Source organism: Pelodiscus sinensis, chromosome 1, assembly GCF_052426305.1.
Source record: "Pelodiscus sinensis isolate ZL-2025 chromosome 1, ASM5242630v1, whole genome shotgun sequence".
NCBI lineage: Eukaryota > Metazoa > Chordata > Testudines > Trionychidae > Pelodiscus > Pelodiscus sinensis.
This window is the reverse complement of record NC_143052.1, coordinates 82,953,915-82,973,782: the sequence shown is the minus strand read 5'-3', so window position 1 is coordinate 82,973,782 and position 19,868 is coordinate 82,953,915. Positions and strand designations below refer to the sequence as shown.

General features: G+C 42.8%; 1 protein-coding gene across 1 annotated transcript in view; it reads left to right on the top strand.

Annotated features, from left to right (window-relative positions):
* Positions 1-19,868, top strand: part of FGD6 (FYVE, RhoGEF and PH domain containing 6) — a 119,066-nt gene that overhangs the window by 16,483 nt on the left and 82,715 nt on the right. The window lies entirely within an intron of this gene.

Below are 19,868 nucleotides of genomic sequence, written 5' to 3'. Positions count from 1 at the left end.
TCCTTAAATTGGAATTGATGGTAATATTTAACTGTTGCTTGTATTAAATCTGGATAAGCTCCTATAGACCAAGTCCCAAATGAACCTTCTTAAATTCTCTTAGCTGAACAATCAAATGGAAAGCTTTCTGTGTGGTGAAGAGGTACTTAAAGGTTTGCTTTGGTGACTTTTATTAATAAAGATTGGCTCTTTTTAGGGTTTGGTTCAAATCCATGCTCAGATTTTCAACAGAATATGTAGCTATTTACGGCATAGTGTTGAGCAAACATTTCCAAAAGTATAGTACAAGGAATTGCTGAATGTGACTCTGGTGGAAGGGGTGCTTATGAAAATGAATTGCAGAGCTGGTGTATAGAACAGGCTCTGTGAAAACCATCACTGCTGCTTTTTTACATGTAGAGTACAAAGGCTTTGGACTTTTTTATTTATCTCACTGGTGTGAAAACTTGTTTTGCAATGAGGTGTATGGCGTAAAGAGGGAGAAAATATTTGAAATGGCACCCTTAAAGTATAAACATGCTTATTGAATTGCTTGTCATCTACATCAAGTTACTTGTCTTCGTAGGAAAGTGGGGGATTTTTATTGTGAGAAGTACAGGCAGTCCCCGGGTTACATGGATCCGACTTACATCGGATCCCTACTTACAAACTGGGTGAGGCAACCCCGCACTAGCTGCTTTTCCCCCTAGCAGACCAGGGAGACGCGAAGCTAGCGCCCCACCCAGCAGACCAGGGAGACGCGGAGCGGCTTTTCTCAGCAGACACCTCAGCTTGAGAATAAAGGACAGAGGGAAGTGAGGTGTGGGAGAATAAAACTGAGCTCTGGAGAAATGTTTGGCTAGAGTTTCCCCTACAATATGTACCAGTTCCGACTTGCATACAAATTCAACTTAAGAACAAACCTACAGTCCCTATCTTGTACGTAACCCGGGGACTGCCTGTAGTCTCATTAAGCTTCATAAGGTTGAGTGTGACATTTTATACATTTACCCACATGCATTGGTCTTAAACTGTGTACAGTTTTTGTATGGTTGTTGTTTCCTCGAGTAAAGTGCTTGCTTCTGTCTTGGCACAGCTTTCTTTTAGATGTCAAATGAGAACCAGGGTCAATCTAGTAACAATTTGTAGCTCAGAAGACTTTTGTATTTCATCATAACTTAAACCTTCTGCAGTATTCATGAATAGTTAAAGACTTTGAAAAAGGAAGCAGAGTAACACTTCGAAGCAGCTGGTTCCCTGGGTAATATAAACCTATTTTGTTGCACTTGAACTTGCCCTGTTTCTGTAAGGCCACATTTCTTAAAATGTCCATAGCCTGGAATGTGAAGTTTTTGAGCAGTAATCTTTGTTGTAGTTTAAAATGGCAGTGCAAATACCTTGTATTTAGAAGCACAGCCTGTAGGTTGAAAATCCTGTACCTGAAACATTACTATTAAAGCATGTAACCAGTGTAGCCACTGGAACACGAGATTTGATGTATCTGAATAGACCACAGGTCCATTTAATCCTGACCTTGCAACAGCATCCAATTTATGGTGTTTTAGAGCTGCGTTTCTCAAACTGGAGGTCCCGAGCAACTTGGGGGGGGCGGGGTCGTGGTATCACAAAGTTTGAGAACTCCTGCTCTAGAGGATGGCCTAAAATCTTCAAACTGTGGTTCCCAAACTTTTCTTCCTGCACTTCCCCCCCAACAGTATTTACATCTATTCGCCTTCCTCCTCCCTGTTACTGCACAGTTATGTCTGCAAAGGCACTTGGACTGAGGAGAACTATGGGCTGAAGTGTGGATGGGGAGGAGCTAGGGCCAGAGGTGGAGCTGGATGAGGCTTGAGTAAGGAACAAAGTGGAGCTGGTGTTGAAGCTGAGCTGGTGGCAGAGTGGAGCCAGGGTTACTAACTTCGCTGGCAGTCTCACAAAATTGGACTTAGCAACCCTAAGTAGATATGGGATGGGGACAGAGCTGAGCTGAAGGTAGAGCAGGCCTTGGTGGTGTTCCTTCTCTACCCCAGATTGCACTGTGGGGCTGGCCCCACACACTCTTCTCCCAAACATTTCTCTGTGTCCACCAAGGAGGGCATGAGCCTTAATTGTATGCTTAATGGTTACTCCCTCTCTGGTGACCACAGGGAGCCTCAGTTGGATCAGAGATGGGACTGGGCAGAGAGCCTGGATTTAAAACAGTTAAACGAATAACCATTTTAACATCCCTAAAAGAAAAGGGATGCACTAGCTTTTTTGGGGGGTGGGGGGGTTAAGCTAGTTCATTTTGTTTCTAATTAAAATATAATGGTGGCTAGGAAGGGGAGGGACAGAAAGTGCATTTCTATGTTCATGCCAAGTTTAAATTATTATAATTTAGCAAGAGACAGCATAAACAAGAAGCATTACTAAAAGCTAATGCTTTTTATGCGAGTCCGAAGTAACATTATAATATTTCTTTTGACACTACTGAAAGAGATGTGTAACTACAGCTCAATTACTTCACAGTAATAGTATTGTATTTTTCTCAATGAATGACAAAAATCATAAATATTTTTCTTTCTCCTTTTTATAGTAAACTTTTTTCCTCAAAAAGAGGGCAAACACTTGAATGGAAACAAACTGAAATTGAGTGAAAATTTTGCCAACAGACTAAACAAACTAAAGATGCAAAGGAGAACTCAGCATAACTCACAGCGTATGAGATGACAGAAAGCAAATAGACTTAAACTTTCCTGAATCTTTGGGACCTCCTTTTTTAGTAATATTACAGTACTTGCATTTGCTAAGCTACTGTCTTGTACTTCAGGCTCAGTTTCTCTGCTCCTCCAGCTTTTCATGGGTTAATGACCTGTTTCCTAAATATATTGGCAATTTTTCCTGAGTTTTTGCAGCTATACATGATTGCTAATTGATTTTCACTGAATGTTCTGTTGCCTGTAATTGTTAGCATAATTTCTTATTGCATTGTTTGCTGATACAGCCTAGTAAGAGGATTTTTCTTTGAGATACATTCAGAGCTCTGAATGAGTATAACTGTATACTTTCTCTTTCATTTTTTCCAATGACCTGATTTAGAATTATTATTTGGAAAACCATAAAGTATGCTTAAGTGTAAATAAATGAAAATAGAGCTAATAAGCAGGACCGAGGAAGAATTTTAAAACTGTGGGTTATTGTCTGATTCGTAAGTTAGATGCTTTCTTCATGGAAACTTTTCCAGAACATGGTATGCTAAATAGTGATTGCTTGAGGTTTGAAATCTGTCTTTGTGGTTAAACTCCGTCTTTGGTATGTTTGTTTTTTCACTCTGGGCTTAATTTTGCAACCATTTCTTGAACTAAATAGCCTGTATGGACTACTCTCGTGATGATCAATAGGGACTTACATAGCACCAGTGAGGGCTGCAGGATTGGACCCAAAGATAAATGTTAATTTGGTGGCCCGCTTTTATGAATAGATACTATCAGAGATGGGGAAAAGCCTGCTTCCCTGAAAAAATGTCTGTATAGGATAATGTCTCATAAGCAGTTTCACAGGGTGTGTGCTAAACTCTTTATTAGGAGGACTTTTAAATTTGGCTTTTTAGAACAGCCTTTTTAAAGACATTTAAGATATCTGAGATTTCTTGTTTGCTGAACTCTGAAAGATGCTTCTCCTGTTGTAAAACCAAGGAAAATGCTATGCAGTAGAACTTCAGAGATATGAACACCAGAATTACAGACTTACCAGTCAATCAGACACCACCTGGAGCTAGAAGTTATCAGGCAACAGCTCAGGCAAAAATAAATAAAAAACTTTAGCCCATTCATTCTGCAAAAACACTACTGCCTCAGGGCTCTAGCTCAGGGCTTCAGCAATAGGGGCTTGGGGCTGCAGCCATAGTGGTGGAAGTCAGGGCTCTGGGTGGGGATGGGATTTGGGGCTTCTGCCCCACAGGAACACCCGCGCTCAGGGTTTTAGATTGGGGGGGAGGCCACGGAGGTGCAAGGAGTACTGTGGCTTGGAGCTTCAGCCCCACTGCTCTGCTCTCAGTTTCAGTATCGCAAAGGGTATAGGATGACCAACTGTGTTCTCAAAGATCTGGCCCAAGTGACTTCACTTCTCTGTCTACTGTAAACTGACTTTTAATGTCTGTTCCCTTTTCGACTGGACTTTGTGGTAAAAAAACAGAACCTGGAAACCCTAGGGGGTCGCCAGGGTTTTAGGCTCTGCTCCCAGTTTCAGCCTCACAGGGCATGTCAAGCCTTGGGGCTTTAGCTACAAAGGGAGCTCTGGTTTCAGCCCCAGTTCTCCCCGCCCATCCCTAAAGCCCCGAGCCCAATGTCGCCCTCTCCCATCCAGCTGAAGTTGGCAGCAGAGCCTCAAGCCCGGGCATCCCCTACGGCGCTGAAACTAAGAATGGAGCAGCAGAGCTGAAGTCTATAGCCCCATTCTCCATGGATGGAGAATGGAGACTAGTCAGTGCTGTTCTGTGCTACTATACAGAAGGTCCATGTCACCATACTGACAGTTTGATTTTTTTTTATGAAAAATGTGTTACATTTGATAATGAAATATATATAAAATTAGCTACTTATAAAATTAGAGACCAGCATGAAGATCAACGAGACACTCTTACTACTCACTCATAACACTCAGCACCAGTATTCCCTGTAAGCTGAGTGCTTAGGCACCCATTCAGGAAAGATCTAGGTGCTACCCAGCTGACTGGCAGAGCACCCACAGCTGGCAGCATGTATTTGTAGTGGTGGTGCACATCAGCACATGTCTTGGTGCACATAACAAAATTTATTACATATGTGTTTGGAAAAAATTAGAGGGAACATGGCTCAGCATGATTAGTCTCTGTAAAATATTAGCATATAGGAATGAGGCTTGTACAGAATTCTGGGATTTTGCTTCTCAGCCATAGATTCCCTCTTTGGGGACATATGCTTGGATCTAGTTATTCTTCTATGTCACATGCATTTGTGCTCTGTCTGAAGAGTTATTTTAAAACACTTTGTGGGATGTTCCTTATGAAAGGCATTTTAAGCAGACAGGTGGACTCCTGATACAAATCCTTGTCAGTTTTCTTTACTTTCCCTATAGGCTTGTTTTCCATAATATAAAGGAACGCTGTCAAGTACTTTAGGGCTATAATTTAACCTACTGACAATTTTATATGAAATGACCCCGTCATTTAAAATATTTTTAAATCATCGCTCTTCCACACTTAAAGAAAAAGACAGAACACCTCTCTCCACACACATTTACCCCCCCCCCCAAAGTTCATGTTTTTCAATCTAACGGCACATCTGCACTACCACCTAGGTGACTCTAAAGTACGTTGCTCAGGGGTGTGAGACACACACCTCCCAAGCAATGCAAGTTTCAGCAACCTAAGCACTGTCCACATAGGTGCTATGTTGACAGGAGATGCTCTCCTGCTGACATAGACCACATTTATACTTATGTGCCCGAGATCAATCTTCTGGTGTTTGATGTAGTGGGTCTAGTTAAGACCTGCTAAATCCAACGCTGAAGGCACGTCTGTTTAGGACCAGTACTCATCACATTCATCAAGAATAAGGGAAGCCAATGAGAGTATTTGCTCCCTTCAATTTCCTATTGTGAAGATGGTGCCAAGCTTGGCTTTAAGGTATGTCAACTCCAGCTACATTATTTATGTAGCATGAGTTGCGTATTGTAAGCCAATATTATGGGTCTAGTATAGACGTGGCTGTAGTTTCAGTCTCTAGTAGAGGTGGGTAACGCCAGAGTGTTCTCCTGTCAGCATAGTGTCTTCACCAGATGTGCTATGGTGGTGCCAAAATAGCATTTCTAGTGTAGACCTGCCCTGAGCCATTTTGACACACAGCCTGTCCCTGGAAAGTAATTGAAATATTTTACTTTTTGTTCCAGTGTGTGTGAAATTAAAATTTTCAAATCCTTAAATTAATTGTAATACAAAAGTTCTACCTTGAATATTTTTATCATGCTGCTGTCAAGAACTGTGGTGACATCATTGGTGATCCTAATGAGTGCAACAGTTGGGAAATACAAGGAGATTTAGGCTTGTCAAGAAAGAAGGAAGTAGTTTTGACACAATAGGAAAGGAAGTAAAAGTTTTTCAGTTTCTCAAATTGTATTGCAAATAAACAATTCTTGCTAATATCTTTTAACTACATATTGGGATAGTATATTTGTGTCTGTGTAGCTGTATGAATGAAATGTATTGGGTATCAAATATCAGTTAGTGTCTGCTGCTTCTGGAAGATTCCTTCTGCTACTCTGAGTGCTTTCTGTGTGCTCCTGTACATCTTGGTCTTGTCTAGACTAGGGAAATTGGCCATACTAACCACAGCTTGGATACTCAAGGTTGCACGTGACAAATCCTGTGTCTACATTCAGAGAAAAGCTATTTTAGTGCATATTCACTTCACCATATGGGTTGCTCTTGTTCTAAATAAAGCTAACTGTTGTACCATCCAGCAGTGTCACTTTCTACCCATAGATTGCTTTTGTAGATGGCACAGTTGCTAAATTGTTGCTATTTTAGTTGGTCTTCTAAAGTGCTACAAGGATATTCCTGTCCATTTTCCTATGACATTTTGTCAACCCAAAGCATTGGCTCTGTCAAGTTTGACGCGTGGTGCTGGCTCCACGTGAGATTGTATTGCCTTCAGTATAAAGGAAAACACAACTTTAAATAAATTGATCTTAACATTTTTTCACCCCAGGAGATTTTTTTGAAGACCCCAATCAGAATAAGTGATGAGTTAGTAGACACACACCCCAGCCCTTTTTATGTTTTGCATATATTTTCATCTCCTACCTTAGCAACATCTACTGCACTCTAAACACTGGAAAAAAATGAGCAGGATACACAACAATGCTGTTCTAACATGTTGCGTTTTGCATTGCAAAACCAATTATCTTTAAAAAAAATCTGCTGTGTGGATACTGTATCCTAATCTTGATGTGTATTATGATATTCTTGCCTACTGCAGACTTTTACTGAATGTGATTTACATTTTCTTAGGAATCTGGTCAGAGCAGGCAAAATGGGCAGAATCTCAGATCTGTGCAATATAAGCAGAGCTATGCTGAAATTTTGTATTCTTTATACAATAATCAAAATATATTTTTAAAAGCCTGTAATGCTAATTATGAAATTTTTTAGTTGTTGGCTATAAAGATCCCAGTGTTATACAAATACAGTTAGATACCACTCTTGCCTCAGACAGCTTACAATACACTAACAGCCTGCATGACCCCAGATGAATGATTCTCATCCTTTTCTATAACTGGATTTCCCTACCCATATTAGCAGTACTGGAAAGGCAATATGGTTCTGACCTCCAAGTTAACGATCTCAGTTGCAGAGTTCTGTTTGACCTGTCTAGTAATTGATCCTTAAATTGGGATCAGTTTCAACACTGTAAAATTCTTTCAAGTCAACAGGCTATAACTAAGAGGTTTGTTCAAAAATATTTGACACTCCTTAAAATTAATTATAAACAGATGTAGGAAAACTCTAAATTCTACCGTGCAGATGGTGTTAAGGTCTGATTTTTGGCAACAACTGCAAAATCATTGCACCATCTTTTCACTCAGAGCTCTTCAGAGTGGCAAACAAGGAAGTAAATGAAAAGGTATCCCATTTAGGTCTGTTTAGTATTTTTTTTTCTATTTAAGTATAAAACTGCCTCTTGGATTCCTTGTTAGACCTTTTTAATTTTACGGTTTGGGACACTTGATCTCGTGAAAAATAACATAAGCAGTCTTCCCCTCTTTTGTTCTAAGCCATATCCCCTTGATTTTCACTGTCTTCATTTGAGCATTCTTTCTACATGCATTCATCTTAGTCATGTTTAAGAGAAGGACAAAGGAGAGTTCCTTATTGCCAAAGTATGTTTTCTTTTCCACACAGACTCTTCCTGTTTCAAACTTACCAACAGTGGTGTACTTCGTAAATCACATCTCCCAACTTAATGCAGAAGATTACCATATCATAAATGTGGAGCTGAAAGTCAGATATGAAATGAGAATTAATGAAACACTCATTTATATGGCTTGACCACAGCCTTTTCCTGAAAGCTATTTTGAGCATTAACTCAGGAAATGTTTCACTAAAACTCTTTGATACTGTGTTTCATAAGGTAATTTAATTTTTTGTATTATGCATGTAAAATAAAAACACATTTGGTTGCATTTTTTCATAAATATTGTTTCAAATGTTAGGAAAGAGTAAGGCCAAATTTTTTACTTAAATTTTAATTTTAATTTTCATATTTCAATTAAATTTTAGTCTCTCAGCATGCAAAATTACCAAATATTTTAGTTGTACTTAATTATACATATCTAACTACAGAATTATAATATTGTATGTCTTAAACACAACAGATTCAGTGCAGCAAGGAACACATTTGCCATGGTGGTTTGAATTCTGACATTTATTTTTTTATGAATCCCCAATTTGTTTATGTAAGTTTTTTTTTCTTTAAAATGGGGGATCGCCTTTGTGTATGAAAATCGCTTTTCTTGCAAAAATGCAAAATGGAATCTGCCAAAATCGTTATGGGGAATGAAAGGAATTTTACCTTCACGAATACTTTTGAGAGCAATCCAGTCTGACTGACCCATGTGGGCAGACCACACCAGGTGTGTAAAACCCCACTGACATTGGTGGCTTCTTTGTGCTGATAAGATTATGGATCAGAGTCTAAAATTGTCAAAGCTTAGAAAAAGTGTCTAACTTCAATTCCTTCAATGTGTCTCTAAAGTGTGTAAAAAGTGAGGGAGAGGAGAGCATGATTAGAGCCAACATTATAAGAAAAACGTGAGTTGTTTTGTTCATGGTTTGAGCCAAAGTGACTCTCATCAAGTTTCTTTCAGTGTACTCCTCAGGAAGCTGTCAGCTGATGTTTGTACAAACAGCACTGCTTTTAAGAATTAAGTCACTCTATATTTCTTAGATTTAATTAAATATCTTTTCAGTGCTGTTTTTTGTCTGTCTTTTGTTGGTCATTGTCTGAAATCTCAAAGTTTAGGGAAAACCATAGATTTAAATAAAAAAAAATCCAAACAATGTGTCACATTTCTTGAAGGGAGCTGATATGCCCTTAAATCATGATGTAACTGTCAAAAAAAGCACAAAAATTATGATCTGTAAATACAGAAGTGTTTTTGTGGTTCAGCTTTTATGACTTGTGCTAATTCTTATTTCAGAGGATGGGGAGTGAAGTACCAGACCTTTATAATACCACTGATGCAGTGAAGTAGCTTTTATATTTTAATATATATTGTTAGGAGCTTGTGTTCTCATTTTGTATGGTTCCCCATCTGAATATGTTGTGCTTTTAGCATGGACTGTTTATAACTATCTTAAATTCTACCGACAGTGAGGTTTTTTGTTTGGTTAGGCTTTGTTTGTACCTGGCTGGCAAGTAAATTAATTAATTCCTTGGTGTTAATTGTCATAGAGGACAGGCAAATATATATTTTGTTGGGTTGCTAAATTTTCATGGTAGTTAGCCTAACACACCAGCTGTTCTTATGTCTAAACCTCAGATGGGAGCCTGCCTCCTTGCTTGGATAGACAGACTCGTGCTAGCTTCCCTCAAGCTAGTGCACTAAAAATTAGTGGTGTGGCTGGTGGCTCAGGCTAGCCCTTTGAGCTTGGACACAAGCTACTGCCCATGCTGTGAGGACCACAGAACTATTTTTAGCACACTAACTCGAGTAGAGTCTTATCTGGGCTGTAAAGCAGACTGCTAGATGCAGTATAGACATACCCTTTGGTCAGGGGTGGGGAACCAATGGCCTGGGAGCCCATGCTGGCATTCCAGTTTCCTCACCCCTGCCAGGGCTGAAGCACACAATTTACTTGCCTGTGCACCCCAGCTCTGGTGTGGGAGAGGAATGTGGGAAGTGTCTTTCTTCTCTGTCAGGGGCCACATGAGTTGTTCATTTTTTTTTATTTTTTGCTTCTCAGTTGTGTGCAACCCCGACTGATTTTTGCTGTGGGTCAGTGGCCCACAGTGCAAAAAAGGCTGCCCTCCCCTGCCTACGTGGTAAAAATCATGGTTATAAATTAGATCTATCTTTTAGAGGTCTTACCTTTTTGCTTGTGTGTTTGCAGCTGTCATTTTTTTTTCTCCTCTGAGATCCTTTTTAGGGGTGTGTGACTTCTGAGTTCATAAGAAATGTTGATTAGAATTAATCTTCATATACATGTTATTAGAAAGGACGACAAAAATACTAGTAGGGATGTGAACGAGTAGTCAACACAATAGTCGTCTCCCTCTCCCCCCCCCCCCCCAGCGCTGTCTCAGAAAGAGGCAGCAAGGGGGGGGGGAAGAGGAGACGGTGCTTCAAAGCGGCAGCACCATGTGGAGCCTGGGGCCAGAGCACCACCACTTTGAAATGCCGTGATGAGCCTGAGGCCGGGCTCCCTGCAGTGTTTCAAAGTGGCAGTGCCACACCGAGCCAGGAGTCAGCTGGGGAATCCTCAGCTGATTCTCGGCTCCATGGGGTGGTGCCACTTGGAAATGCCGTGGGGAGCACGGGGCCAGTGGGAGACTGCCCCATTGACCCCATGCTCCCCCCAGCTCTTTCGCCTTTGAAGTGTTGCAACACCCCCTGGGGCTGTTTCTACACTTCAAAGGCGGAGGTGCCCTTATCAAATTGCATCGACTATTCGATTAGTCAATCAAAATGTAACATCCCTAAATACTAGTACCTCAGTATTTCTCACAGGAACCTCACTGAATTTCTAATCTGAGCCATTTAACACCAGATGGGGTCCCTGTTAGCCAAAGTCACCTTTGGAAGCAGGAAAGCCCCGGGTTGATTCAAAAGGAGTGATACTGGGCTCCCTAGCAAGTACCTCCATAAGGAAGGCCCCAAAGCAGTGGTCGTGTTTATTATTAATTCTAATAGGGGAGGGCCACATTGGAAGAAGTATGGCTGAAGATAGCCTTTACTTAGCCCTGATGAAGGGAAGATCTGGGTATGAAGGATTTTCTTTGTCCGGGTCTCAAGGCAATGATACAAGTCACTCTATTTGGTCATTGAATATTGCATTTTCTGGTAAGCATGCTTGATGGTGTTTCAGCCCCATCATGTCAGATATGCACGTTATAACATGCATTTGTATTTTGGCATGCTATGTTACAACGGCTCCTGTGGAGTTATTTCAGTACCTGTACATGGTATCTGTTCTGCTTATCATGGTTTGTGCAGTGAGGCTGATTTGGACACACTGACTTAGATGTACATGTTGTTCATGTTCCTTTCCTATATATGTTGAATGACTTGATTCAGAAAGGATGTTATTTAAAAAAGAATTTTGTCAGAAAATCATTTTCCAGGAGGTGCATAGAGGAATCATCAATTAAAGCTTTAACAGAACAATGAAAAATTCGTATGCAATTACAGGACACTGTCAGTCTGCTATAAGGGCTGTCTTTAGCTACTTCTGGAAGGAGTAGCCTGCAGTTGATATCTGAGCTAAATAGGAACGAAAAATAGCACTTGTTTGGTTTAGTTTTCCCTTTTTAAAAAGGTATTCTGTGTTAGCAGATTTCAAAGGCAATGCAATATTGCAAGTGTATGTAATATGGTATAATGATTAGAAAAGTGGTATAGTAAACATTTTATATAAATACTTAACCACCAGATACTCATCAGTTCAGGAGAGATCTTAGAGAAAAATCCACAAAACGTTTATGTGGAAGGGAGAGTCAACTTCCTCCAAGTGCTCACTGAAGGGAGAGGATATGCAGTGTCCTTGATCTGAGGTAAAAAATAGTCTGCTAGCTAAAAAGACAAGATTATTCTCTGGCTTCTCTACTGTGATTGGATTCTTGAAGCTTTCTAAAAGGATAATTATCAAAACTATCATGGTTTTGATAGAAATGTCCAAACTCTCTAAAATCAAATTGCTACTGTGCTTGATTGCTCTCTCCCCTCCTCCGTTCTAGTCATGCTGTTTGAAGGCTCTAAGTGTTCATGTAGGGTACCTGTGTTTGTCTATGACCTTCTTTGACAGATGAGAAGAGACTGTACCCTTAAAGGGGGTGTGAATCCTGACAGCTGTCTTGATCTATTTGTTTAAAAAGTATTCTGCAGAGGTTCCTCTATCTTTCAGTGCTCTGAGTATCTGCAAAGGCAGAGCTCACAATCACTTATCATTGAAACTCACAATTCTAACCTTTGAGGCAAAACAAAAGGAAGGTCAGAATTCACTGATTGTTTTGTTGGCTTGACATTATGACAAGGCAAACAATCTCATCTGTTGCTTTTTGTGCTGGAGCAAGACCTACTGATATATGGGGGTTACTCCGTGTACTTGTCTTTGCTGCATGATACTCTCATTGCTTACTGCTTCTTATAGTTTTGAGCTTTGCCCCCTAATCCAGACTTTTTCCACACATGCAAATCTCTGGCTTTCCTGGTGCCCTAAGCTCCAGTAGGCTGGCCACCCAGGTGTAGGTCAAAGCTTGAGTGCAGCTGATGATCAAGCTGGTAATGTAGTGGGGATACAGCAGCCTGAATTGCAACAAATCCTCAACTACTAATTCAGTCTGTAGCCTGGCTGTTGTTTCCCAGTGCTGGCTGCTTTTAGTCCTCTCTCTTTTGTTTCAGCAAGATCAGACTAACACGGCTACATCTCTATTACTGTTCACTTGAGCTAGCCTGTCTGGAATGGAATGACTCAAGTGTACTGATCTGAGCTAACAGTTGCAGTGAAGACAAGCCCTGTGGCTACATCTTTTGATGTACCAAAAAAAAATTGACTTAACTAACTAATGCTAACAGCTGTCCCTCTGTATAATCCAAGTGGAGACCAGTGCCATCACTAGGCATAAGCCCACAAGCCAACTACTTTGGGCCCTGAGCTGCTCAAAGTGACCCCCTTTACTGTGTGTTCTGTGCAGGAGGGAGGCAAAAGTGTTTCTGCATAGGACCACAAATGGACTATGCCTCTGGCAGAGACAATGAATTTCAGTTATCCTGAAGTGATTTTACACAAAACCTTAACCCTTGCCTCTTGTTCATGCCATCTGCACCTTTTTCTCCATTACTCACTCTCCCCACCCTCGCTTGCTCATTTTCATTAGGCTAACTGAGAGAGACAGGATGGAGGATGGGATGAGGGCTCCAGGGGTTAGCCAGAAATGAGTGGTTCAGAGTGAGAGGGGGCAGTGGAGGCTGATGCAGGGGGCTTTGAGAGGGGTTGAGGGCTCCAGCTGCGGTTGCAGGCTCCTGGGGTGAGGTAAGGGATGATAGGTTTGGGTGCAGGGTAGGGGTGGATCCAAGTGGTTTGGAGCATGGAAGAGAGCTCTAGGCTAAGGCAGGTGGTTGCTGTGTGGGAAGAGGTTCTGGGTCTGGGGCAGGGGTTCTGAGGGAGGCCCAGAAATGAGGGGTTCAGGGTGCAGGAGGGAGTTCCAGTCTGTGGCAGGGGGTTGGAGTGTGTGTGGGGATAAAGGTTCCAGCAGAGGGTGCAGGCTCAGGTGTGGGGCCGGGAATGAGAGTTAGAGGTGCAGGAGGGAACTTTGGGATGGGGCTGAGGAGTTGAGATGTGGGAGGTGAAGGCTGTTTCTTGGGTGCAGTCTCTGAGCTGGGGATGAAGGGTTTGGGGTAGAGGAGGGTGCTCTCTGCTAGGAGGACTGAGGGGTTTGAAGGACAGAAGGGCTGGCAGGCTGGAAGGGGTTGGGTGTGGGGGGGGTGAGGGCTCTGGCTGGGCGGGAATGTATTCTGGGGAGAAGCTGAAGATGAGGGATTTGGAGGGCAGAAAGGTGCTTTCAGCTGAGACGGAGTGATTCAGAGGGCAGGAAAGAGATCAGAGCTGGGGTAGTGGGTTGGGATGCTGCAGGGTGTGCTTGTGTAGGCTTGGGGCAGTGTTTACCTCAAGCAGCTCTCAGTAGCAGTTGCTTGTGCTCCCTCCGGCTCTTATGTGGAGGAGTGCCCAGGTGGCTCTGCACGCTGCCCCGTCCACAGCACCACCTTCCACAACTTCCATTGGCTGTGGTTCCCAGCCAATGGGAGCTGCACGAGCAGAGCTTGGGGCAGGACGGCATGCATATAGCCCTCTAGCTGCCCCTGTGCATAGCAGCAGGGTGGGAATGTGCCACTACTTCCCAGGAGCCCAGCAAGGTGGATACTAACAGGGACCCTGCCAGCCCCACTGCATGGTACTGCTAATTGGACCGTCAACAGCCCAGTCAGTGGTCTGACCAGAGCCATCAGGGTCCCTTTTTCACCAGGTTTACCTTAAGTGGAGACAAAGCCTAAGTGAAGATAAAGCTTGTATGCAGTTGTCTGGTTCAGGCAAAGATCTTAGAACTAGGGATGTAAGCAACCAGTTGACTATCGAATAAGCAAAAGCTTATCACATAGTCGACACCCTAGTCAACTAGTCAATCCCCCGCCCCCGCCCTTGCTGCCTCTATTAGAAAGAGGCAGCAAGGTGTAGGGGGGAGAGGTAGAGGTGCTGGGGAGGGCCGGCTTAAATGGGAGGGGGCAGGGCACAGCGACGGCATTCCAACTTTGCAACTGGGGCTCTTCGACATTTTAAAGTGGAAGTGCTGCATGGAGCCTGGGACTCAGCATGGGACTCAGCGGCGTTTCAATCTTGAAATGAAAGTGCCCACTTGGAGCCCAGAGCAGCCCAGGGAGTCCCCATGTGGATTTCAAACGTTGTGTCTGGAAGGGAAAGTGGTCCCAAAGTGAGCTTATTATTTCTGTGCATCTGTCACTGATGCTAATAAATTATGTTGTATCAGGCTACCTCCCATCCTCATTTAATCTTTCTGTATAATACATATGTCTTAAAGACAAATATGGAGACAGGGAAAAGAACCCCAGAGACAATAGTCAGCAACTGCTAGGACTGTGAATTACACTGGCATCAGTGGGAAGAATCTGAAATTCAGTAGTGCATTTAAAGTGCAATGTCAGTGCAGATGCATGTGGATTCTAACTTAGAATACCCTCAGACTAGAGAGCTGGGGTTGTGCTCTCTTCCCCGGGTAGCTTGCATAATGAACCCTTCCTGGGCGGTGAGTGAAGGGCCAGCTGAAGAAGACAAGCCCCAGCCCTCTTTTCAGCAACTGCCTGCCCTCACCCAGGGCCAGCTCAAGCCATTCCTGTGCCCCGGGCAGCAGGCGCATGACGCATGCGCAGCTCCGCCCCGGGCGCGCAACACATGCATGGCTCCACCCCCGGGCACACAGTGCACGCACGGCCCTGCCCCCCGGCACACTGTGCCCCTTAGGGTATGTCTAGACTATATGCCTCTGTCGCCAGAGGCATGTAGATTAGGCTACCAGACATAGGAAAATGAAGCGGCGATTTAAATAATCGCCGCTTCATTTAAATTTACATGGCTGCCGCGCTGAGCCAACAAACAGCTGATTAGCTGTTTGTCGGCTCAGCGCGATAGTCTGGACGCGCGGGTGTCGACATCAAAGGTATTTGTCGACCACCCAGGTATACCTCATCCAAGGAGGCATACCTGGGTGGTCGACAAATACCTTTGATGTCGCCACCCACGCGTCCAGACTATCGCGCTGAGCCGACAAACAGCTGATCAGCTGTTTGTTGGCTCAGCGCGGCAACCATGTAAATTTAAATGAAGCGGCGATTATTTAAATCGCCGCTTCATTTTCCTATGTCTGGTAGCCTAATCTACATGCCTCTGGCGACAGAGGCATGTAGTCTAGACGTACCCTTAGACGTACATCAGGTGCCGTGCAACCCCTAGGCGAGCAGTGCCTGATGGCAGCTCTAAGGGGCGCCACGCGGTGCCTAATTGCAGTGCAGCGCGCCTTACAGTTGCCATCAGGCACCCGGCATAGGTTGACACCCCGGGCAGCTGCCCGGCTAGCCCTCCCCTTAATCCGGCCCTGCCCTCACCATGGAGCCAAGTCTAGCCTGAACATCTCCAGGCTCCTCACTGTCCTCCATTCCAGTGGGTGGCATGGCTCCACCTTTCCTAGGTGGTCAGAGCACCTGGTGACTTGGGGCAGCCATGCTGTAGCCTGATCATTCCTAGCTAGCTGGAGGGCTGAGCTGCCATGCCATGGCCCCAGCCCTCCTGGGTGGCTGAAGAGCCAGGCAGTTTTGGGAAGGCAATGCCATCCCTTGTCTGTTACGCACTACCCATGGAACTCCACATCTCCAGCTTCACCTGAGAACAATGATTTAATTGAAGAAAAAAATAAAACTCATTTGACTTAAGGACCCAAGCAATTCCAGATAAATCTTCTAGTATGATCAGCTTATCGGTTAAACAATTAGTCAGTTACATTCTAACATCCCTAGTGTTTAAGCCAAAAGTTAGAGACAAGAGTTTAAGATTTGTGCGCACATACTAGGGATGTAATAATGTAGTTGATTAACCAATAAGAAAAAGCATATAGGTTAATACTATAGACTACACACATTTTTCCCCCTGTCCCCCACCAGTAAAGTTTTTAGCAGGCTGGCTAGCCACTCGGCTCAGTCCCGGCTTGTACCTCTGCTGCAACTCTGCATTTAAAGTATATTAGGAGGTGGGCAGGCAGACAGCCCAGCTCAGTTCCTTGCGCTGGGTTCAGAAGCTCAGAACCTTCCTCAGACGGGGCTGCTGCCACCCTGCATTGCTGCCTCTGTATCGGAGGCAGCAGTGTGGGGCGACAGAGAGCCTGTGCACAAGGGCAGCTAGTTTTTAAACTGACTCCCTTCACAGATCATCTCCCACCTGGCACCCTGCACTGCTGCCTCTGATACAGAATCAGCAGCGTGGAGTGGCAAGGGGCTCCTCTGGAGCGGGGCTGGAGCGCACTGGCTGCTAGTTTCACGCCCAGGGACTATAGAATGATTGAGTAATCGATAAGAATTCATGAGGTTAATTAACTATTCAATTAACCAGTATTTAACGTCCCTAGCACATACATCCCTAGTGGTTATAGCATTCAGTACCAAGTGTGCTGTAAGCGACTAGTCGACTATCAGATAAGCAAAAGCTTATCGGATAGTCAACACATTAGTCAACTAGTCGCTTCCCCGCTCTTGCTGCCTCTATCACAAAGAGGCAGCTGGGGGACAGGAGGGAGGGAGTGGTGGTGGAAGCTAGCTTTAAAGCCGGTTCTACCCTGCACCAGCTCTGTGGGCTGGGGCAGGGGCACAGCGGTGGTGCTTCCTCTTTGAAATGTACAAAAAGCCCCAGCAGAACTAAAATGCCATGTGGAGCTCCCTGCTGGCCCAGGCTCCACATGGTGTTTGAAACTTTGAAATGCATAAATGGATCTTTGAAATGCACATTTCAGAGGTGGAACATGTGCTAGTCCTTAGCGACTAATCGAATAGTTGATGGAACTCTCATCAACTATTCAATTAGTTAATTAATTGATATATAACATCCCTTATAACTACGATGGAGTTGACATGTATATACTTCACAGGGAAAAAAACCTGTTAAAAACAGTTGCCTTTTTAATTATAGCATTTTCAAATATACTTAGTTTAGAAATCCACAAGAGATTCATACTCATAAGCAGTTTTGTTTCTTGCCAGAATTGCTGTCGTAATATACAAAATTGCCACATTTTTAAAGTGTGTGTGTGTGTGTGTGTGTGTGTGTGTGGTGTCATAGGTGGTTTTATAGGTGTCTTACATAGCAAATAAGAAAAATATAGTATTACTGTTTAAATAACCATTGAAATGCTACATTATCAGACACATTTATCTTTACATTTATATAAATAAAAAAAGCTTAACCACATCTATCTATAGACAGCTGACTCACATGATGTGATAGGATATTCTTACTCAAGGGACAGTTTAGTGAGTTAGCAGTGAGGTGTTTCACATGACTGATAATGCAGAAGTTTCTCTTACCAAACATCTTATTAATCTGGGGCTATGGGCAAAGAATATCTGACAAAGAGGAAACAAAGTCAGGATGGAGATTTTGGGAGAGAGTAGGATTACAAAATTCAGTGTGGGTGCTTAAAACAGAAAAAAAGTTACTTCATGAAGAGAGCTTTGGTAGAAAATTTGGTTATTAGAGAGAATTAATAAATGGTGACAGAGTTTTTTCTAAGAGTGGCTGCACAAGTATACAGCTTAAAAGAAACACGGGCTGATCTAAATCCCATGGGAGTATTTTCATTCTTGAATGGGGTTTGCATTGCATCCATAAGCACTCAAGATAGTTGTAGTCCACAAAATTTAGTAAGTTGGGATTGATTTTCATTAATAATCTACATAGAAATATTATCCTAATGTTAAACCACTGAGATCCAATACTGAGGGATTGTGTTGTGCAGTGAACCACTGAGCTGTGGAAATAGCTAGCATGATGAATGGACTGTAAAGATGAACAGGAATTACTCTGAGGCACTGTGGCAGCTCTGATCGCTAGTGCTTTTTGTTTATAAATAAAATGACCATAAGAAACGTGGCTGGAGTATTGTGGTGTGTCCTGTTGGTCTCAGAGAGACCTTTCAAACTATATCAGACACTCTGAACTTCCCTATACATTCAAGAAGCTCATATGCATCTACCATCTGAGGTATAGTCACATAGGCTGAGGTATGTTCCACAATACCAGCTGATAACATATTTTTAATATGGCTGTGTATACTATTGTAGCATTTAAACTGCTTTTTGTTTTTATTTGGTACTCTGAGACTTACCCAGCATTGCTCAGAACCTTAACTCAAATTTTGTTTTTCTTCATTTAAATCATTGTTTGGGGTGGAACTGAGGATGAGGGGTACTATACGCAGGCTGCCACAGGGAAAGAGCACAACCCCAGCCCTCTCTAATCACAGCATCATGGGGCCAGGTGAGAAATGCCTGTTTATGTCCGCTACAGCTGCAGTGGCACAACTGGGAGAGGGTGCATGTCTTCTGTCTGGGGCCACCCCCGCCCCCAGCACCGTCTCCACGGTGCCACCTACCCCTACGCCCTGCACTGCTTCCTCTATCAGACACAAAACCAAACTCTCTGAAATATATGATAGATAGCTGTCCCTTTCTCCATCATGCCCCATGCTGGCCCAGTGGAGTTATAGCTGTTCCCCTTTGCAGCATCCCTGTGGTCATTCTATAGTATAACTTTCCATCTCACCAGCCCCGCCTCTCTTTATGAGAAACAATCAAATTTCAGGCACGTTCTGTTGTTCTGGCACAAGCAAATGCTTGCCTTGCTGTAAGTTATAAGAGGAAGCTGCATACTGAACTTGGTGGTCCTAGCTCTTAACATTTAGGAGGAGTTCTTGAACAAATAGACTTACAGTCAGATGGACACACACACATTTCTAAAATATATAGTAAGATAAATCTTGTTACAAATTTTATATACGTTATCTTTCTGATATTAATGAAGTATCCAGACAAACCTTTGTTCAAGGTGAAAATCTCACATAAGTGTACCATGAAGTTGAATTTAGGAACCTTTCCAAAATGTGAAGCACTTTTACCCCCTTCAAAATATCCAGCAGTGACTTCGGCAGGCCTGGGATCATAGAATTTCAGAAACCTATGTTTACAAAAATCAGAATATCATTTGCTACAAAAAATGGAACTTGTAGTGTTGTTTTTTCTACCTTTGACACAAGATGATTAGTTCAAATTACATGTTACATAAAGTCTTAATAATATACTGTAGCTTGGATATTGAGGACTTTGGATAAATAACAGTGAAATTATAAGGACTGAAGTTTTCAAAACTACCTATAAATCTACTTCAGATCCCCTGTGTATATTTGAAAATCTCATCCAAGAAGTAGAAGAAAATATTGTTAGTATCGGTTGCTAGTGTGACAGAATTATACCTTGTGAGGCATTTAATATCACTAATAGAAATATGGGGTTGGGTTAGAAAATAGTGTGGTGCCTCTTGTTTT